We start from the raw sequence: 17,343 nt of genomic DNA on the forward strand, positions 1-17,343 counted from the left end.
CTACTGCGGCCATTCATTGTCCTCAGCAGTCATATCTGCCTGAATGGTACATCACTGTTGTGATGCATTGTTCAAGCAACTGTGACCACTGAGGCCTTGATAGTTCTTGATGGTGCTCCCTCATATTTGATAGTGCTCTCCCATATATGATATGGCAATACCAAGGATGACGGGGAACTATCATCCTTGCTAGTGCCCCCTCATCCTTTATACTGCTCTTCAAGTCTTCATTCGTTATAATGCCCCCTCATATGGGATGGTGCGCCCTCTCAGCCATGATAGCACCCCCAAATCATTAATAGTGTCATCTCATCCTTTATAGTGGGCCTTATATGTGATAGTGCCCCATCATCCTTGATAGTACCCCCTAATTCTTGATAATGCCCAACAGAAAACAATAAATATTTACTCTTCTTATCCCAATCTTTTGTGTGGCTCAGGCTACCTTCCAGACTCTGGCCGTGGTGTGATGCAGTGATATCATGGCACAACCTGTGCTGGGACGCTGATATCCTGAGTACAGTTCTACAATCCTCTAGGCCACAGGCAACTTGAAAGATAGAATGGTACTGCTGGGATTCTATGGCGATCTGCCATAAAAAAACAACAATGGTTTATCAGCATCCTGAGAATGACAGTTAAGGGGATTCGGGTTGGCACTAGCATCCTTTTTCTCCCAGTTTCCCAAACTGGCTGCTCCTTTAACAGCCAGATTAGAAAAACACATAAAGATGGCCATCCTGGGAAGTCCCCTTGATTGGCTGTTACTTTAGCTCCCATAGAACAGAACAGAGTGAGCCACAGATGTGCAGCCATTTCTATATTATTCCACCTCCTGGATGTTGGTTGTGAGTAACCATATTATCAGGTGGGAAGAGTGGGACCCCAAACTTGACATGCCATACTTAAATGCTGCCTAGTGTTATCGCACATTTTTTGGGGTTAGCGGTTAGGCCACCTTCCGAAGGGAGTCCACTACAGCCAACACTTTGGGTAGGTGACTTTCCTAGTCAGTACTGTGGATGACAATATTGTCCAAGTAAGCTGAAGCGTACCGACAATGTGGACGAAGCACAATGTCCATTAGTCCTGAAAAGTGCCGTCATGCAGACCAAAGGGTAAGACCTTATATTGATACAGCACCTCAGGCGTGATGAAGGCAGTTTTGTCTTTGGCAGCCTCCGTTAAGGGTACCTGCCAGTACCCTTTGGTGAGGTCCAAAACAGAAAAATACCAGGCTTGTCCCAACCTCTCGATGAGCTCATTCACCCGGGGCATGGGATACGCATCGAATTTGGAAACCTCGTTAAGTTTTCGAAAGTCATTACAAAACTGCAAAGTCCCGACCGGCTTGGGTATCAATACTATAGGACTGGCCAATTCACTTTTTGACTCCCCAATGACATCTGGCTGCAACATTAGCTGCACCTCCTCTGATATGGCTTGTTGCCAAGCCTCGGGTACCCGGTATGGTTTTAATCAGACTTTTGCTTGAGGATCAGTGACAATGTCATGCTGGATTATGGAAGTGCGTCCAGGGAGGTCCGAGAACACATCTGTGTTCCGACTAACGAACTCCCTGGCCTCCTGAGCCTGTTTAGAGGTGAGGCTGTCAGCAAGTTTTACTGTGGCAGCCGCCTCTCTTGCATCAGACAGAGGGGCCGGTACCTCTTTTCCTAGAAAACCCGGCCATGGGCTGTCTTCTATACAGGTTTCCCTATTTTTCCATGGTTTGAGTAAATTCACATGGTAAACCTGCTCTGGCTTTCGCCTCCCTGGCTGGTGTACCTTGTAGTTTACATCTCCAGTTTTCTCGAGTACCTCGTAGGGCACCTGCCACCTAGCCAGGAACTTACTGTCCACGGTCGGCACCAGAAACAAAACCCGATTACCCGGGTTAAAGATCCGGACCCGGACCTGCCGATTATAGACCCTACTCCGGGCTCGCTGAGCTACCTCCATATGCTCCTTAACAAGAGGCAACACTGTATACGATCTTGCATCTGTGTAACCTACTCAATGACACTTTTATGTGGAGTGGGTTGTTGTTCACATGCCTCTGTGGCCACGTCCAAGAGACTGCGAGGGTGTCTGCAGTTAGAAGGGCAAGAACCCAGTAGAGGCCTGGGGTACCTCTCGTACTGCGAACATTAGATAGGGCCGAAGGAGGTCAAGTCCTTCCCATCTTTAGACACTACCTTTTACAACATATTTTTTATGTTTGGTTAAACAGTTCTACCAGACCGTTCATTTGCGGATGGTAAACGGACGTTCGTAATTGTTTTATGCGCAGCAACTTACAGAGTTCCCTCATCACCTTGGACATAAAAGGGGTCCCTTGGTCGGTCAGAACCTCCTTAGGTAGTCCTACTCGGGAAAACATCTCCATTAACTCCATAGCTATGAGTTTGGCCAAGGTATGACGCACTGGCACCGCCCCCGGGTACCGAGTGGCATAGTCTAGGATGACTAAGATGTGTTGATGCCCTCTGGTGGACTTCGGTACTGGGCCTATGAGGTCCATAGTTATTCGGTCAAACAGTACTTCGATATTCAGGAGAGGTACTAGGGTACTACAGAAATATGTCTGGGGGCTAGTTATCTGGCAGGTCGGCAAAGACTTGCAAAACTCTTTCACTTCTTTGAATATGCTGGGCCAGTAAAATCACTATAGAATGCGATCCTGAGTTTTCTGCAGCCCCAGGTGACCCCGAGAACGTGTCGGTGGGCTATATCTAACAGAAGCTTGCAATAAGCCTTGGGGACCACCAACTGTTCAATAGGCTCACCCTGTAGTTGGTTTACCCGATAGAACATATTTTGATGAACCACAAAACGGGGAAACATTGACTCTGTCCCAGGTTGTTGTGGTTCACCATCTACTATTAACACATTTTCCCAGGCACGGGATAGTGTTGGGTCCCGACGTTGGGCGGTACCAAAATTATCCCCAGAGACATTGAGGTCTGCCAATTCAGGACGCGGCGACAAGTTCTCCACGTATCCCACCATCACACTTAGCGGGGTTGTCTCCCCCTTTTCCACCGAAGTGGCGGTCACCCCTACTGCTGACCCGCCGGGTCTGGGATGGAGATTTACAGGGTTTGACTGCCCCCCTCCAAAAATAATCCCCTGTAACATTCTTAGTTGCCTCGTAGCTCTCCACCAGGTCCACCATTTTTAGGATGTTGCCAGGAGACCCCTGGCCGATCTAGTGCTGGAGAGGGGGTGGCAGAGCCCTCCAGAACATATCAGCCAATAGTCCATCTAGCATAGACGTGGGACTCAGCACATAAGGCTGTAGCCACTTTTGCAAGAGGTGAACTAAGTCATAATACTGGGTCCTTGCAGGCTCAGCCGGCTTAAACACCCACTGATGTACCCGCTGGGCCCGGGCCAACACATTCACTCCCAGTCTTGCCAAAATCTCACCCTTTAATTTTTGGTAGTCGGCCGCTTGATCGTCTGGCAAGTCGAAATACACCCGCTGGGAATCGGATGCCAGGAAAGGAGGGACGACCTCAGCCCACTGGTCACAGGGTAGCTTTTCCCTGATGGCCACTTTCTCGTACATTGCCAGGTAGGTTTCGATGTCATCTGCGGGAGACATCTTAGGAATCGTGGCACAGAGTGCTTTCCGAGCATCGTGGACGCTCGGGGTTGCTCCTGCTGTCTGCAAAGCCATCACGTGTTGTAGCAGCAAATGGTTAATCTCGTGCTGCTTATTAGCCTCACATTGCTGCAGGTTTGTCTCTTGCTGCTGCAGATTAGCCTCCATTAAGGCCTTCACAACAGCCTCCATTTTGTCGTGGGGCACTAGTTCTGATACAGCTGGTTTAATGTACGACATACAACCATGCCTGAAAAATGCAGAAACCAAAAATATTGGCGTTCATGGCAGTATTTCTGCTCTTGCCCGCATCCTCCACCAATTGTGGGGTTTCGCTCTGGTAGATAGGGTAAGTGGGTGCAGTACAGAGGCAAAATATAAGTTCTTAACTCAAAACGTCAGTGTTTATTCACACTTCAGGCAATTGATCAAAACAGCAAGTAACTTTGCAGTCTTGGTGTTAAATTAACACACAATGGAAAGTTCATATAACACAAGTAACCTTACTGGCAGTTCTGCCTCCAGTAGTCCACAGCAGACTTTAGGGGGCCTGTTTCCCCAGCATGCGGCTCTCTCTGCTGAGCCAAGCTGCCTATTTAAGGACAGCAAGGTGCTGCCAAAACCCGGACCAGCAATTAAACTCCAGTCCGGTATTTGACCTCACCTGGCTGTAAACCAGCCCAGCTGCACATGCTAGGAGGAAAATACCTGCCTTGCCAGACACAATCCCTCACTGTGTCACAATGTTTAGATACCTCCTCTATCCCCTAAAATATGTACAGTGCAGAGTACTATGGGAAAGGTGGGCAAATGGAAACTATATCAAGGTAAGGACAAACACTACTTTAGGAAGAGCTTGTCCACTCAGAAAGTGTTAATACTGTGTATTAATATATGCTATACAAATGGAGGGAAAGAGTTCCAAAATGTGCAGTCTGCACTACTGTCAATGTTCACATGGCTTTGTGGCTTGTGTTCGTAAAGGAAGCCATACCACTCTGCCATATCCGTCGCCTCATGAATATCAGCAGTTCTCGATGGACCCAATTGACTTGGTTATGGTCATGTTTCCACCAAGGTGTCACTTGCTTTGACAGGAAAACTATCAGCCCATACAGCACTATTTTTCCTGAATAATAAGATGGAAGATGTAACAGAGCCTTAGATGCAGATGTGAAGCAGGCCCTAATACACATCTATAGATGCAAATAAGTGATTGCATTTGTATCTGTAACAACAGATATGGTAAGGTTTATTCATAAAACAAAGGCAGGAATATCAAATTGTGTTCTGAAGATGTAAGATTTATAGAGGGATGCTACAAAGTAAAGAAAAAAGAGAACATCATGAGAGTTTTAGTGGCAGGATGTGTAGAACAATAGGAATAATAAGAGGATATATATATATATGGAACAATATGAGGTGTTAGGAGTTGTAAACTCGTAACATTCTTTCCAATATGAAATAACTACAGGAACACGTTTGCATCTAAGCGATTGATGAAAAACAGACATTTCTGCACATAGCCACTAGTGTTGCATTCTTCACACTGTTCATTTACTTTATTGTATTGCTATCCACAGTACTGTTACCTATGTTTGTTTATAAATAGATGATAATTAGTGTTGAGCGAATCGAAGCCAAACAAATTGACTTCGATCCTAAATTCATGAAAAATTAGATTTGCAACGAAGGCGAATTTCCTCGTGCTTCAAGGTAACAAATTTATTTTTCCTGAAATGGAAAAAAAAACATTCTTCCCTCCATTTGCGCACGAAGAGGCCATCGCAGCCATCTTGATTGTAGAAACCACACAAAATCTTGTGCAGTGTCTTCCATCAAAATGGCCGTGACAGCCTCTATGGAAGCAAGTGGATAAGGTGAGTATTTTTCTTTCTTTTACTCTGATTAACCCCTGAAAGGCCTAAATTGTAGCCTGAGATTCTGAGATCAGTGATGAAAGGGGCATCTCAGGGGTCAATGACGGTAGGCGGCGTGATCACCGTTCCCCGTCATGGCACCCGCTACATGCAAAGGAATGCGCTGACAGCTGACCCACTGAAGCCAGAGACGCCAGTGTGGAGAACTGAGGGATCAGGCAAATCCATATTCAGTGACAGGCTAAGGTCAGAGGAGGCAAATTACAAGCAAATCCATAAAGCAAGTATAAGGTCAGTGCAGACAGCAAAGAGTTAACATGGTATTCAGGCTCAGATCAGGCAGCGGCGAGTTAAAAATGGTAAACAGGCAGAGGTCGGTGTATGGGCAGACAAATAGAACATCACACCTTTGCATGAACTAGCAATCTAGACAACCTATTGTTCAGGCACTCTCTCCCTAGAAAAAGGTAGTCAAAGTAAATTTGTGTCCAGTCATTGGCTGACTGGTGCATGCAAGCTCTGCCCCTTTAATGGACAGGGAGCATGTGGATATGTACCCTACAGGAACAGGGGATAAGCCTAGTAGCTAGGCGCCGGCTGCAGACTCAAGCGGGTACACAGAACTTTGGCGGCTGGGCAGCAGGGTGAGTGATGTGGAGTTCTGCCGTAACAATAACCCACTTCCTTACACCCTCTCCTCTTTGGCCCAAAGCTTTTTCAGGAACTTATTCAGGAGAGCAAGGGTATGAATGCTCTCGAAAGGCTCCCAGGATCTCACCTCTTCTTCATATGCAGAATGCTCTTCACCTTGTACAGACCCTCAGATCTGACCAAAGAGGCAGCAGTAGCACCAGGTCTGTAAAGGACAGTGGATGTGGATCCACGGGACCAACTAACTGGTTTGGCTTTTGGCCAAGCCCTATAAGTGTTATCCTGGCGGTCCTCTGGTTTTCATTCTTTAACTCCTATACAGGGATCTGGCCTTTGCTGCAGAGGAGCCAACAGACTGCTACCTCTTGAAATAGTCCCGGTGTAGTTAGTGGCATGGGCACAGTTGAGTTCTAATGAACATGAGATTTTTTTGTGCAAATTAGGCCATTATTGATAAATGTCACCAACTGATCAATTTCAAAATTGGTACTTTATGAAACAATTATGCCGCATGACAATTTTAATAAACAGACTATTTAGCAAGGAAAACAAAAAAAATCAACAGACCCCCCGAACAGACTTGTCTGGAAATTATGTCGCCAAATCATTGTCTTATTCACAACACTCTGTACAGCCTTGATATCCAACATCAGAAAGAATGGGAGATGATATTTTATTAGGCACAAATAACTCAACTATTGATATATTTTCCCAACTGAGTAGGTGATGAGCAGCCTGTGCGGCGGAGCCAGGGGAAGCAAGAGGTGCAGCTGTGTGACCTATTAAAGTTGTTGTGTAGAGCGCCCTCTATTAAAATTACAGACTCAAGGTCTGCAGCAGCTCGTTCTTGGCTCAGATGTGTGTACTTCCCATAGAGGATGCACTATGTTCAGTCCGGAGGCAATTAGCATCTTTTATATGTTGACTCACACCCACTACTACTAATTTGCATGCATTTGAATACCGGACAAGTATATTAAAATTAAAAGTGGAAAATTAAAATTAAAAATGTGAAATGAAAATTAAATAGGCAGTAGGTGGTGCTTTAATTTTCATTTTGGCACAGAAAATGCCTGCAGAGATGAAAACTGAATCTCAAACTGTAGTTTTGGCTTTTATTTATTCATTTTCCATTTTATTTTTAAATTCTGACCATAAAATACCAGTATATTAAATGAAAAAAGGAAAAGTAAGACAAAGGGCTTTTTTTTTTTGTCACATATTACCTATATTTAGGGGTGAAAATAAAATTGCAAATTTGTGTATTTTATTTACAGTTTGACATAAATTTTGATTTTGGCTGCTTTTACCTCCTATAGAACTTGGGGATATTTAATGTTATAATTATATAATATTCAGTTTCAGTATTTTTATGTAAAACACTAATTAATTATTGTCAGGACTGACAGAGAAATCGCATTAGTCCTGCATACCCAGCCCTCACAAAGAGACTAAATCATATAAGACAAGATGTCAATCACTCAGGACAGGTGGGGGAGAGCAAAACTCACAGGCGTTCACTGTCTTTATGATATGCTGCTATACCAAGCACAGCTGCTTATATGGCACTGTGCTTAGTAAGCTGTAAGGAGGCTGCAGGAGCTCACTGAAGTGCTACAGGCTCTTCAAAGAGCTGAGCAGCAGGGTTACCCCTCACTGATTTGATATTGATGACCTATATTCAGTGGCGTAGCGTGGGTTGCCAGCACCCGGGGCAAGCCAAAAATTGCCCCCAGAGCCTCTGCAATTAGGTAAGGTAACATAAAAAAAAATACTTACCTATCTCCATCCCTGCTTGTTCCCGCCGCAGGCGGTCACAAACGCCTCACTGTGCCTTCCTGCGCCACGTCATCGCGTCATCTCGCGAGACCCGACGCAGGAGGTCACAGTGAGGTTATCGTGACCGAGTCCTGCATCGCTCTACTGCCTTATAGGCTTCAGGCCACTAGGCCTGAAGCCTATGGGGCATAACGGAGGGGACGGGAGCCATAGGCTCCCGTAGCCCTCATTGAAATTTCGGCTGCCTGGCGCCCCCTGCAATTTTGCGCCCAGGGCAACGGCCCCTCCGGCCCCCCCCACGCTACACCCCTGCCTATATTGACAATAGGCCATCAATACAAAAATCACAGACAACACATTTAGGCCTCATGCACATGACCGTTATTGTGGTCTGCATCTGAGCCACATTGCTCGGGCTCGGGTACGGACCCATTCATTTCAATGGGGCCGCAAAAGATGCGGACAGTACTCCGTGTGCTGTCCGCATCCGTTGCTCCGTTCCGTGGCCCCACAATAAAAATATAGCATGTCCTATTCTTGTCCGTTTTGCGGACAAGTATAGGCATTTCTACAATGGTCCGCCAGTTCCGTTCCGCAAATTGCGGACCGCTAAAAACTGAACAGTCGTGTGCATGAGGCCTTAACGCAACAAACAATTTCTGTTATGGGAACCTATAATTCCTTGTATCTCATCACAAATAAACTTTCTGCACAGGATCCTGTATTAGTTAAAACTTTCTGTATCTCTACCACACTACAAAATGATATGGAGTTGTCCCAGTCTCTTCAAACTATTATCTTACTATATTCAGTCCTGGGAAAGAGACTTGCTTCATAGAAAAATACATGGGGAAATGCTTTCAATAAACACATAAAGCCTCCATTACAAATCAGTCACAGGAAACCAATTTGAAGATAGTTTCCAGATGATATTCTTAACTGCTTCATAAAACGTATCCCAATGTACACTGATATCTATCAGGTGGGAGTGTCCCTTATTCATTTGTTCTAGAGGAAAGTAATTAGAAATATCTCCAGTTTCCTCTGTCTCAATGGGAAACCTCTCCAGAGGATTCTCGGCTATCGATATTTACTTTTCCCATTTCCTGGCTAAACACCACCTCTCATCAGCTAGGAACCATATCCCTAAAAACTAGAAGTCTACTAACACCCCAACATTGCAGGAATGCTTCTGAGATTTACATTTTGTGGTTAGAATAACTGCTGAACTTGACAGAAGCCAGAGCTGGGGACACCCACAGATTGTTAGAAATGGTGTCTGAAATCATAAGAAAAAACATACCTCTCCCACATCAGCAGTCTGTTGGAGAGGATTAAACTATGCTACCCTCTGCAATTGTGATAATACTTAGACAGGTCCTCCCCATATTAGCCTTAGGCCTCATGCACACGACAGTATTTTTTCACAGTCCGCAAAAACGGGGTCCGTAGGTCCGTGATCCATGACCGTTTTTTCGTCTGTGGGTCTTCCTTGATTTTTGGAGGATCCATGGACATGAAAAAATAAGTCGTTTTGGTGTCCGCCTGGCCGTGCGGAGCAAAACGGATCCGTCCTGAATTACAATGCAAGTCAATGGGGACGGATCCGTTTGACGTTGACACAATATGGTGCCATTTCAAACGGATCCGTCCCCATTGACTTTCAATGTAAAGTCAGGAGTCCCTTTTATACCATCGGATCAGAGTTTTCTCCAATCCGATGGTATATTTTAACTTGAAGCGTCCCCATCACCATGGGAACGCCTCTATGTTGGAATATACTGTCAGATATGAGTTAGATCGTGAAAACTCATTTCCAACAGTATATTCTAACACAGAGGCGTTCCCATGGTGATGGGGACGCTTCTAGTTAGAATATACTACAAACTGTGTACATGACTGCCCCCTGCTGCCTGGCAGCACCTGATCTCTTACAGGGGGCCATGATCAGCACAATTAACCCCTCAGGTGCCGCACCTGAAGGGGTTAATTGTACTATCATATCCCCCTGTAAGAGATCAGGGCTGCCAGGCAGCAGGGGGCAGACCCCCCCCCTTCCCAGTTTGAATATCATTGGTGGCCAGTGCGGCCCCCCCCTCCCTCCCTCTATTGTAATAATAGGTTGGTGGCACAGTATGCGCCCCCCATCGGCCCCACCCCCCTTCCTCCCTCTATTGTAATAATTCGTTGGTGGCACACTGTGCCACCAACGAATTATTACAATAGAGGGAGGAAGGGGGGGCGGGGGGCACACACTGTGCCACCAACGAATTATTACAATAGAGGGAGGAAGGGGGGGGCGGGCACACTGTGCCACCAACGAACCAACGAATTATTACAATAGAGGGAGGGAGGGGGGGCCGCACTGGCCACCAATGATATTCAAACTGGGGGGGGGGGGTCTGCCCCCTGCTGCCTGGCAGCCCTGAGCTCTTACAGGGGGATATGATAGTACAATTAACCCCTTCAGGTGCCGCACCTGAAGGGGTTAATTGTGCTGATCACGGCCCCCTGTAAGAGATCGGCAGTCTTGTACACAGTTTGTAGTGTATTCTAACTAGAAGCGTCCCCATCACCATGGGAACGCTTCTGTGTTAGAATATACTGTCAGATATGAGTTTTCACGAAGTGAAAACTTAGATCTAAAAAAGCTTTTATGCAGACGGATCTTTGGATCCGTCTGTATGAAAGTAACCTACGGCCACGGATCACGGACACGGATGCCAATCTTGTGTGCATCCGTGTTCTTTCACGGACCCATTGACTTGAATGGGTCCGTGAACCGTTGTCCATCAAAAAAATAGGACAGGTCATATTTTTTTGACGGACAGGATACACGGATCACGGTCTTGGCTGCAAAACGGTGCATTCTCAGATTTTTCCACGGACCCATTGAAAGTCAATGGGTCCGCGAAAAAAACTGAAGACGGCACAACGGCCACGGATGCACACAACGGTCGTGTGCATGAGGCCTTAGATAGATGGATAGATAGAAGAGATAGATAGATATGAGTGATACAGTAGATAGATATAAGAGATAGATAAATAGATAGATATAAGAGGCAAAAGTAAAACAACTCTGTACAGTCTTGGTGTTAGTTCACACAATGCAAAGTCCAAAGAACAAAACTATCACCTTGTTGGCCGTTTTATCCCCAGCGGTCCACAGCAGGCTTTAGGGGGCCTGTTTCCCAGCATGCGGCTCTCAGCCCTTTAGCACGGCACCATGCCTCAGATCCCAAACCAGAGACAACTTGTTGCTGAGCCCAGCTGCCAAAACCGGCACTTAAAATCCAGTCCGATGTTTGACCCCACCTGGCTGCAAATCAGCCCAGCAGCACACACTGGGTATAGAGCATACTCTGGTCTTGGGGTTCTTCTGCCTTATGGTGGGTCAGGTATCCTTAGTCGTGAGAAATTATGAAGTGCAAGGCAGGCTCCAATGCAGCGCTGAAGGCAATGATGAGACAGTTTTGCAGTAGAAATGTTCTTTACTGAAGAATGAAGTTCAGGTACATTAGTCACACTTCTCAGCATACATGAACTTTACACAACATGCAATTTCCACATATCTCACAGGTTAGAGCTGCAAAAGTAGTTTCTTGGCCAAGATATCCAAGCAATTTTTTCACACAATGGAAATCTCTCACTCTGTTTTACACTTGAGAATCCAGAAATATGCTATACGACTACAGGGAGGCCCCCAATGTCAGACTAAGGGTACTTTCACACTTGCGTTTTAGATTCCGGCAGGCAGTTCCGTCGCTGGAACTGCCTGCCGGATCTGGCAAACTGTATGCAAACGGATACCATTTGATGCGGATCCATCTCACAAATGCATTGCAATGCCGGATCCGACTCTCCGGTTGTCATCCGGAAAAACGGATCCGGTATTTATCTTTTTCACATTTTTTAAGGTCTGCGCATGCCGTTTTTCCAGAACACTTGGGGCCTGATCCAGCATTAATGCATTTCAATGGAAAATAATGCCGGATCCGGCATTCCGGCAAGTGTTCCGGAAATTTTCTAAAAACCGTACAGTGACTGAAATGAAGACATCCTGATGCATACAGATCGCTCTCCATTCCGATTTCATTAGGATAAGGCCGAATGCACACGGCTGTGTTCCGCAGCTGAGAGTGGTCCGTGGTATCATGGCCTGGAAACCTGTTGAAAGCAGGAGTGCACGGCGTCATTGGTTGCTATGACGCCGTGCGCTTCATGCCACCGCTGAACTACAGTAATATATGGAACATGCCCGTGTGCATTCGGCCTAAAACTGATCAGTTTTTTTCCAGTAATGAGCCCCTAGGACGGAACTCAATACCGGAAAAGTTTAATAAAAGAGTGAAAGTACCCTAAGTTCTTTACCTTTTTCACAGTTATGATTTTCACAATGTCCTCAGTAGGATGTGGTAGCCTTCTTACAGCTGGCCAGACTGTTTCTAAAGTATGTCCAGGCACAGTAAGGCCTCTTTCACACGGGCGTGAGTTTTTTTGCCCGGATAAGAGCCGGGTGCGTTGCGGGAAAATGCGCAATTTTTTCTGCGCAAGTGCAAAACATTGTCATGCGTTGCACTCGCGTGAGAAAAATCGCGCATGTTTGGTACCCAAACCCGAACTTCTTCATAGAAGTTCGGGCTTGGGATTGATGTTCTGAAGATTGTATTATTTTCCCTTATAACATGGTTATAAGGGAAAATAATAGCATTCTGAATACAGAATGCTTAGTAAACCAGCGCTAGAGGGGTTAAAAAATAAAATAAAAATTTAACTCACCTTAGTCCACTTGCTCGCGAAGCCCGGCATCTCCTTGTGTCTCCGCTGCTGATGAACAGGACCTGGGGTGAGCTGCTCCATTAAATACAGGTTAAGGACCTTCGATGACGTCACTCTGGTCATCACATGGTACGTCACATGATCTTTTACCATGGTGATTCACCATGGTAAAAGATCATGTGATGACCGGAGTGACGTCATCGAAGGTCCTTAAGCTCTATTTAATGGAGTAGCTCACCCCAGGTCCTGTTCATCAGCAGCGGAGACACAAGGAGATGCCAGCTTCGCGAGCAAGTGGACTAAGGTGAGTTAAATTATTTTTTATTTTTTTTTAACCCCTCTAGCGCTGGTTTACTATGCATTCTGTATTCAGAATGCTATTATTTTCCCTTATAACCATGTTATAAGGGAAAATAATAATGATCGGGTCTCCATCCCAATGGTCTCCTAGCAACCATGCGTGCAAATCGCACGGCATCCGTACTTGCTTGCGGATGCCATCCGATTTTCACACACCCCATTCACTTCTATGGGGCCTGCGTCACGTCAAAATCGGAAAATATAGAGCATGCTGCGATTTCAACTGAACGCACAAGTGATGCGTTAAAAACATCGCTCATGTGCACAGCCCCATAGAAATGAATGGGTCAGGATTTAGTGCGGGTGCCATACGTTCGCCGCACGGATCACACCCGCACGGAAAAGTCGCCCGTGTGAAAGGGGCCTAAGGCTTAAATCTCCTGAACAAGTTTCCTGTAGAGTCTTTCAGACATCTTTTCTCCACAGTGCTTCTACACGCACCTCCTCTTGACACTGGTATCTCAAATATATATTTTACTCTTTTCTTCTCTCTGTTCTCACTTTTCATCTTCTCTTTTCACTGTCTAGACCAGGCATCCTCAAATTGTGGCCCTCCAGCTGTTGCAAAACTACAACTCCCAGCATGCCTGAACAGCCTACAGGTATCAGCCTACAGCAGGGCATTGTGGGAGTTGCAGTTTTACAACAGCTGGAGGGCCGCAGTTTGAGGATGCCTGGTCTAGACTCTGAGTTCTAATCACTCCCTATAGGGAGTGTGACAACAGTCCCACCAGTGATGGTAGCTAAGGCCTAATAATGCCTTATACACCCCAAAATACATATAATGCATACAAAACATAAAAGCACATTTTCAAATGCAGTGTACCACTACCATTCTGCATGTAAACAGTGACATGAAAAATAAAAAATAACATCATTATGTAATTTAAACAATAATTAATTTCCGGATGACACATCCCCTTTAACCTTTTACCATATTATTACAATTTTACCCTAATTGGGACTAACTGCACAGGTTGTCTAGCTATTTACAAAACATGATTTTATATAAGATACCATTAAACTGTATGTGGTCCTTTAAATATCTTCTAATATTCGATGGATACACTGATTACAAAAATGAAGGAGCTGCTGTGCTGTCAAACTTTATAGCATTTTGGTTTAACTTGGAAATTTAACTTCCTCTAATTTATGTTAGGTGTAAGCTGAAATCTCTGGGAATGTAATACATAGTAACATAATGACATAGTACATAAGGCCGAAAAAAGACATTTGTCCATCCAGTTCGGCCTGTTATCCTGCAAGTTGATCCAGAGGAAGGCAAAAAAAAAAAACCTGTGAGGTAGAAGCCAATTTTCCCCACTTTAGGGGAATAAAAATTCCATCCCGACTCCAATCAGGCAATCAGAATAAGGCCCCATGCACACGGCCGTGTTTCATGGCCGTGTGCGGGCCGTGGAACCGCGGCCTGGATCCCTCCTGAGAGCAGGAGCGCACAGCGTCACTGGTTGCTATGACGCCGTGCGCTCCCTGCTGCCGGCACAGTACAGTAATACACTGGTATAGATCATACCAGTGTATCACTGTATTGCGGCGGCAGCAGGGAGCGCACAGCGTCATAGCAACCAGTGCCGCCGTGCGCTCCTGCTCTCAGGAGGGATCCAGGCCGCGGTTCCACGGCCCGCACACGGCTGTGAAACACGGCCGTGTGCATGGGGCCTCACTCCCTGGATCAACGACCCCTCTCTAGTAGCTATAGCCTGTAATATTACTATTCTCCAGAAATACATCCAGGCCCCTCCTGAATTCCTTTATTGTACTCACCATCACCACCTCCTCAGGCAGAGAGTTCCATAGTCTCACTGCTCTTACCGTAAAGAATCCTCTTCTATGTTTGTGTACTAACCTTCTTTCCTCCAGACGCAGAGGATGTCCCCTCGTCACAGTCACAGTCCTGGGGATAAATAGATGATGGGAGAGATCTCTGTACTGATCCCTGATATATTTATACATATTAATTAGATCTCCCCTTGTCGTCTTTTTTCTAAAGTGAATAACCCTAATTTTGATAGTCTTTCAGGGTACTGTAGTTGCCCCATTCCAGTTATTACTTTAGTTTCCCTCCTCTGGACCTTCTCCAGCTTTGCTATGTCTGCCTTGTTTACAGGAGCCCAGAACTGTACACAGTACTCCATGTGTGGTCTGACTAGCGATTTGTAAAGTGGTAGGACTATGTTCCTATAACGGGCATCTATGCCCCTTCTGATGCAACCCATTATTTTATTGGCCTTGGCAGCGGCTGCCTGACACTGTTTTTTTGCAGCTTAGTTTGCTGTTTATTAAAATTCCTAGATCTTTTTCCATGTCAGTGTTACCAAGTGTTTTACCATTTAGTATGTACGGGTGATTTGCATTTTTCCTTCCCATGTGCATAACTTTACATTTATCAGTGTTAAACCTCATCTGCCACTTATCTGCCCAAGCCTCCAATCTATCCAGATCCCTCTGTAGTAGTATACTGTCCTCATCAGTGTAAATTATTTTACACAGTTTAGTGTCATCTGCGAAAATTGATACTTTACTATGCAAGCCTTCTACAAGATCATTAATAAATATATTGAAGAGAATAGGGCCCAATACTGACCCCTGGGGTACCCCACTAGTGACAGTGACCCAATCTGAGTGTGTACCGTTAATAACCACCCTCTTTTTTCTATCACTGAGCCAGTTACTTACCCACATACAGACGTGTTCTCCCAGTCCGAGCATTCTCATTTTATATACTAACCTTTTATGTGGTACAGTGTCAAATGCTTTGGAGAAGTCCAGATATACGACATCCATTGATTCGCCGCTGTCAAGTCTAGAACTTACCTCCTTATTGAAACTGATTAAATTAGTCTGACATGACCGATCCCTCACAAAGCCATGCTGATATGGCGTTATTTGCTTATTTCCGTTGAGATGCTCTAGCATAGCATCTCTCAGAAAACCTTCAAACCGTTTACCCACAACAGATGTTAAACTTACCGGCCTATAGTTTCCAGGCTCTGTTTTTGGACCCTTTTTGAATATTGGCACCACATTTACCATGCGCCAATCCTGTGGGACATTCCCTGTCAGTATAGAGTCTGCAAATATCAGAAATAAGGGTCTGGCTATGACATTACTTAATTCCCTTAGGATACGGGGGTGTATGACATCCGGTCCTGGCAATTTGTCTATTTTAATCTTTTTAAGTCGCTGCTGCACTTCTTCCTGGGTCAGACAGGACACTTTTAATGGGGAATTTATTTTTACATTCTGCATGTCATCTGACAGTTTATTTTCCCCAGTGAATACATTGGAGAAAAAAATATTTAACAGCTTTGCTTTCTCCTCGTCGCTCTCTGCGACCCCCCCCCCCCCCCATTACTCTTTAAAGGGCCGACACCATCAGATTTATACTTTTTAACATTTATATAATAATGTGTATATGAATTGTATTACACTGTAAATGACCAGCACGATCCCTATTATTTAAATAATTGTCAACACATACGGTACACCCCTCATATTACAATCTGGAGCCAAAAGAATTTGTGATTGCCAATACAACATATGTTTCCAGATTTCATATTTATGTGAATGTCCTGGAGAAGAGCCAGGTAAAGGCATTTTCTTGTTAAAATTTTAAAAATCACCAAGAAATATAAGGCACTTCCCCAAGTTTTCAAAAATCATTTGAACATTTTTTTTCACTACCATTTTTTTCTTTAAAAATGTTCACTGCAGCTCAATAGAAATAAATGCCGATATGCCAATATCGGTAAGCTTGAAAGTCCCAGAGGAGCAGGCATAGAGGATGGGAGTGGTAGCGGACATGGCTGCAATAGTTATTCACAGTGGCAACACTGATGCTCCCTAGGGCCATGACAGTGACAGGTGGGCGCACCCTTTCTTCCCTTAGAGCAAAACCCTAATGTTGGAGCTCCTGCTTGATAGTAGTTGAGGTGCTCTTGGTGTTATGAGTGTTGTATGGGTGTAAGGCAGGAGATGTAGGTGCAGTGGCCAGTGTGTGGTGCCAGTCAGTAAACAGGCTCTCTCGTTACTAAAATGCTTGATGGGAGTTGTACAGTAGCAGATCCAATGGTATCAAAACACAGTTCCAAAAAATTCACAATGCAAATATTCCTAGATATCAATGTATGGATATAGGCCAGGATGGGTATTGTAGTACTCCTTTGTATCTCAACAAAGTCTCTCTCTGCAGAGAGAGAAATAAGATTCTTGCAAAACAGAATAAGATGGGTGTTTTAGCAATGCCCCTCTCCCTGCCGCAAA

This window comes from Bufo gargarizans, chromosome 3 (genome assembly GCF_014858855.1).
Source record: "Bufo gargarizans isolate SCDJY-AF-19 chromosome 3, ASM1485885v1, whole genome shotgun sequence".
NCBI classification, from domain to species: Eukaryota; Metazoa; Chordata; class Amphibia; order Anura; family Bufonidae; genus Bufo; species Bufo gargarizans.